The following is a 6,000-nucleotide window of genomic DNA, read 5'->3' on the forward strand; positions in this document are numbered from 1 at the left end:
CAGGTTCTATTGTGATCGATGTATCCATGATAATTATCACAAATAGCTGACCTATTGTACCTTGTTCTGGTCTGAATCTAGCCTGTTCCTTTTGCAAGTGTTCCTTCCTCAAAGCACTTCATTCTCCTCTGCAACAACTTGGTGAATGCTTTTCCAGCACATCAGTAAGCTGGTTCATCTGCAGCTCTCGCACTCAATCTTCTCTCTTTTATTTATAAATTGGTACTATTATTGCTTTCCCCTATTTGTTCACACTTGTTCTTGTCTATAAATCTTTTTGAATAGCCTGTGCTTTGCTTTTACCCTGTGTTCTTGCTTGCTTGCAGAAGCTCTGCAATTATGTTGTCACTTCTTGGTTCCTTTTTCAAACTTCTTATCAAGATATTACTTCTTTTAAGAATTCCAGCATTTGCTCTCCCTTGTTTGTACTGGAGAACTTCTTCAGGAGTGTCTGCACATTATAGAGGCCTTCATAACTTTCTTTCTATTCCTTAGTCTCTGCTTGTTCATCTTCATTTGTTTGTGCATGTTTGTATCCAGGAACATCTTCAACTTGTAAGTTCCGCTTAGTTCTCATATCTTGTGATATAAGCCCTGCATCAATTTTGCTTCATTTATTCTCCCGCATCTTTACATTATTCACTTTTCCAATTACTTCTGTCTATTCTTTGTTTTAGCTCTCTGCTCAACTTGGGCCCATTTAATTGTAAGTTAGCGTTGACACCAATGATAAGAGCAAGGAAAAATGTGCTGAGAACCTATGACATGGACAAATTGAAAGAGCCAACTGTAAGGAAATAATATGACAAAGTCATGTGGGGGAGAAAAAAATCACCTCTCTAGTGAAAGAAGAAATGTACATTGAAATAAACTGGGATTACAAGACTAACTGAAGGGGGTTGGGTTAGAAGACCTAAATGAAGAAATTGAGGTGGATAATGGATGAACTGCTGTAGTGGAGGAAGTGACAGAAAATAAAATAAAATAAAATAAAATAAAATAAAATAAAATAAAATAAAATAAAATAAAATAAAGCACAAGTCTAAGAGTTGAATGTATACATGAATTTGAAACTAAAAATATATTTGGGCTGTAAAATAATTCTTTATTTCTGTGTGTGGCTAATACATATTCTGACAGGAGATGTTCATGTCTTTGAAAGCTGTAAGACTAACTCAGAATTATAATATTTATTATATAATTTGGTTCTTCCAATTAGTTATTTGTGAATCTTATTTTGTTTTTCACCACTTTATGTTTAGTTATCCATGTTACTTACATTCAGTTACTGTTGGCATATGTTAATTCTGGTTCTGTATTACCATGCAAACACAGCAGACTAGAGTGGAAGGAATTTCTTTTGAGATAACCAGTTAACTTCAGAGGTCTTGTATGATCCCCCTCTTGGGTAAGTAAGAAGAGGAAAATCACACATAGCATGATATTCTTCAGAATGTTTTAATTGGTTCCTGTGCACCATCATGTTTTCCAAGGTGGCAGTACCAAGAAGCCACATTAATATCTATTCAAGGCAAAGTAGATCACAACTGGCAGGTAGATTTTATTATAGTCTTATGAGAAGGAAGTAAATTAAGCCACAAGGGATAAAGCTGAATATGCTGAGGGCTGACTGAACCCAGCATATTATCCACCCTCCTATGTCAAATTTGTCTGGCTTGCAAGGTCTTAACTAGATTGTCCTGGAAAACAATAAAATGAGACATTCTATTTGTGGCAGAGAACCTGTCTGCCATAATGTTTAAATGGCCAGGCATTTTCTTTCCGTATTTCTGTAAGGTTTCTATACCGTACTATATTGTGGTTTGCCTTTTTACATTACACACAGTGACGCAGATTTTGATCCTGATTATATTGGTGTAAACCAAATTCACTGCATGCAAGTTATCTCTGTAGTTACATCATTATAAGAGAGAGAAAAAATCTGGCCCAGAGGATGTATTAATACTCTACAATTAAATAATTAGAAATTGGAAATAAGAGTTTTAAGTTCTGAGTCATTCTTGAATGTACTGACTTTGCATATATGTGATGCTGACTCCCCAATGACTGGCGTATAGAGAGGGTTGGAACCTGTTGCTACTTCCAGCTAAAATCTATGTCCTCTCAAGAGACAGTGTTTTTTGTTTTGTTTTTGTTTCAGCATGGGGAGGTTTGAGGGAGAACTAAAACCCCAAGGTAGAACTAAAAACCCAAGGTTCTTGCTGTCTGGGGACATGATTTATTTAGTATGTATGTCTTTAGTTTATAGCACAGGTATGGGTTCCTTATAGCTCGTTAATATCCAGTTGAGGCCAGTAATTACTGAAAGTTGTTACTCTCTGATAAACAGTGGTTGGTGGCCTCTATGAAAAGTGTCATTCTAGAATTTATTGGATACACCACAACCAGCACAAATTACCAGTCTTATTTCAGGGTATGTCTACACTTTGCACCCTATTTCGAAAGAAGGATGCAAATGGAGACATTCAAAATTGAAAATGAAGCCGAGATTTAAATATCCTGTACTTCATGTGCATATTCATGTTATGGTGCTATTTTGAAATAGCGCTATTTCAAAATAACAGATGCTGTTAAGACGCGGTTATTTCGAGAGAAAATAATTTTCAATAATTTTCAATTGATCACAATAAGCAAAAGTTTCTCCATTGTCTGTAGATACAAGATCAAATAACACACATTCACTTTTTAACAATTTAGAATAGATTTTAAAACATATTTGCAATTTTATACCTAAATATTTTTATCTTTTGGTTTCTAATCCATTCAAATTCTCTAAATATAGTGGAAATATAATTATATAATTCCAGTTTATTTGCAACAGATTTACTGAAACTTTAAGGAAGATTCAACTTAAAATTATCACATTTGAATATTTTTAAACATTGTTTTTACAAGAAATAAAAATATTTTTCTAACCTGTCAGTTACATTAGTTTTGTTTTCTTTATTTTGTTTACTTTCTCCACTTAGTGGATGTTTCACCTTCCTCCCACAAAATATTTGTACATTTTGCCCCTTCCCAATAGTAAGCAATTTTGTTAATTATACTGTTTGCAAGGTTCTTTCTCAATGCTAAAAAGAGGAAAGACAAATACATAAAGTGATTATAAACCTACCAAAATTGGGAGAGGATTTCAGGGACATATAGAGTACGTCTAGATTACAGGCTTTTGTCAACAGAAGTTTTGTTGACAGATACTGTTAACAAAGCTTCTGTCAACAAAGAGCGTCTAGACTACATCCAGTTCTGTTGACAAAGCAAGCCACTTTGTCAACATGACAGTGTAGACGCAAAGGACAGTGTAGATACAATAACACTTTCTATTGACAGAACCCTGTCGACAAAAAGTGTTATTCCTCGTAGAATGAGGTTTACAGCTATCAACAAAACTGCTGAGTTCTGTCAATGTTATGTCGACAGAACTCAGCAGAAGTGTGTAAAGCAGAATAGCAAAACAATGTAACAACTCCACAATTGTGTAATAAATATGTAACAATCCAACTGCTAAGTATTGTAACCCAATGAAAGCAGATGCAACATCCAATGTATCACCATGTATAATGTATATAAGATACAGGACTGATGTTATTCTAAGTCTGTATATGTCAATTCACCCATTCACAATGCATGTAAACTTGAATATGGAAAATTCTGCAATATCTCAAAATGGAGTCTGAAACTCCATTTTGAAAACAACAGAACTTTCTTTGGGCATCCATTTGAGGTTTGAATTCTATCACGTCCACAGGTAGCAGTTAGAGTTTAAAAATACCAATTCACCTACCTGTTGTAATTTGAATGAGCCATGAATATTCATTAGCATCCTACAACAACCAATTAAATTCAAACCACGCTATAAGAGCATCTCTGTTAACCAATCATTTCAAACTTAGAACACTCATGAATATGCATGAACCCAGACTATTTAAGTCTCTGCCGCGCAGCAGTTGCTGTTGCGTCGGGTTCTTGTTTCGTCGGGATAGGTTCTAGGCTAGGTTAGAGAGAGAGTGAGTCATCCTTGTCCTAGGTGTATGAAAAAGGTCCTGTAAAGATATTCTTCTAGAGAAGCTAGCGGAAGGCTATGCTATCTCTATTTTATATAAGATAGTATTTTCTTGAGTCAGGCTGGCGGAAGGTCAGACCTCCTCAAATAGATTAGTTAGGTTAGTTAGTTTAGTATTTTAGTTAGATTAGTTCCCGTCATCGAGTCTGTACGTCAGGCTGCGTCGGTCCACGCATATCGGCCGTCATCGTGTCTGTTCGTCGGGCGCGTCGGGATTAGTTTAAGGTTTTATTTTTAGGATAGGATTAGAATAGATAGAACAGAGTCATCAATCGCCTGATTCAGCTGCACCAAAGCACAGAGAAGAGGCAGCGAGGACCAGAGGGCTTCACGGAAGGTGAACCGACCGTCTTCGTCCTCCATCCGTGCTTCGAGGGATCTCCTGGGCTGTTCCTCTCCCGCGGCTTTAATTAGCCAACGGATTGTAGGTCGCCTAGCGTCGAGATCAGCCGACGAGGGACGCCTAGCTGTCCTCCCTAAAGGCTTTCAATTAGCCCGAGGGTTGTAGGTCGCTAGCAACTCATCAATCGTCTCCGTCGCCGTAGACTCTGTGTAGGTATAGGGGCCTGGAGGGACTTCCCCTCCTGGTCCATTTAGTGTAAAAAGGGGACTGCCCCCTCACCTGTTCCTTCAAGGCAATGTTTGTTAAATTTGTTAAATAATATAGTCTTGTGGTTTTCACTGAAAATTCAGTCTTAAGTTTTCATTTTATACGCGCCTAACATCCCTGAGAAATTATATACTCTCCGGTGATTAGATACAGAGTGAGAGTTGCACCTAAGATACCATCCCTAGCGGATGAGACCAGGGTACGGTTACAAAGTATCCATCTGGAGTAGCTAGTCTACAGGACACTTCTCCATCTATTCAAAGATTACAGTAACAAGTGTAGACGCAGGTATAGTTTTGTCGACAGAAGTCCACTTTTGTCGACAAAACCCTGTAGTTTAGACACACCTATATAGTGCTTCTAACAATGTTTAGATCATTCTTTTACACAGACGGTATTGCACATTGTCAATGTCTTTTTAATTTTCAGGTCTTTCCAAACTCAGAAGTTCTATATTCTGAATTTGCTCTATTTTACTTTGTTTTGTGTTTATTTCAGCAGCAGAGAAAAGCTATTGTTATCTTATTATTACTGTAATTAGTCATATTTGTGTAGTTCTAATGCAAATGCAATTTTTATACTGTATGAAACGGTTGCTTGCAATAAGAATTTAAATGACCTCTTTCTTTCAAAAACTACTTATTACAGTTGCAAGACCTACATATTCAATTTCCATATGCACTGCTGCTGGTCCTTGGAATATGCCAACTGTAGGCTTTTTTTTTTAGCTGTAATAATAGCAAAGAAGAAATAAACACCACCCTCAGTTTATTAAACCAGTAAACAGATATTATTAATATTGGGCATTAAAAGATCATAGTAATTCTTACAATTATATGGAAAATGTTTTATGAACTTAAGTGAACAGAAAATGGAAAATGCACAGATATGGTAACAGATTTACCCATCATACTGTTCATAAAAATGCACAGATTTGTAAACTGAGGCAGCTGCTGAACACACTGCTTTTGTCACACCTTATGATTTCTGGCTGAGCAATTCTGTCAGTTGACCAGGATGAGAGTGGTCTACCCTAGTGATCAGAGCAGGCAGTGAGGTGACAAAGCTCATGAAAGCTGGGAAACATGGGATCCTCAACTGAGAGGGATTTGAAGACTCTGGGAATTGAATATAGGTGAGAAACCTACTTAGACAACGATTTTTCATGTTAGGAAAGAAGAGGTTTATACTTAGCTGTAAGGTCCTGATTAAGGGCTTGTCTTCTGTATAGCTGCAGCGATCGAGCCACCAGCAGTCCATTTATCGTGTCTGCTTAGACATGATGAATTGACATTCAAGCGCTTTC

Source organism: Pelodiscus sinensis, chromosome 6, assembly GCF_049634645.1.
Source record: "Pelodiscus sinensis isolate JC-2024 chromosome 6, ASM4963464v1, whole genome shotgun sequence".
NCBI classification, from domain to species: domain Eukaryota; kingdom Metazoa; phylum Chordata; order Testudines; family Trionychidae; genus Pelodiscus; species Pelodiscus sinensis.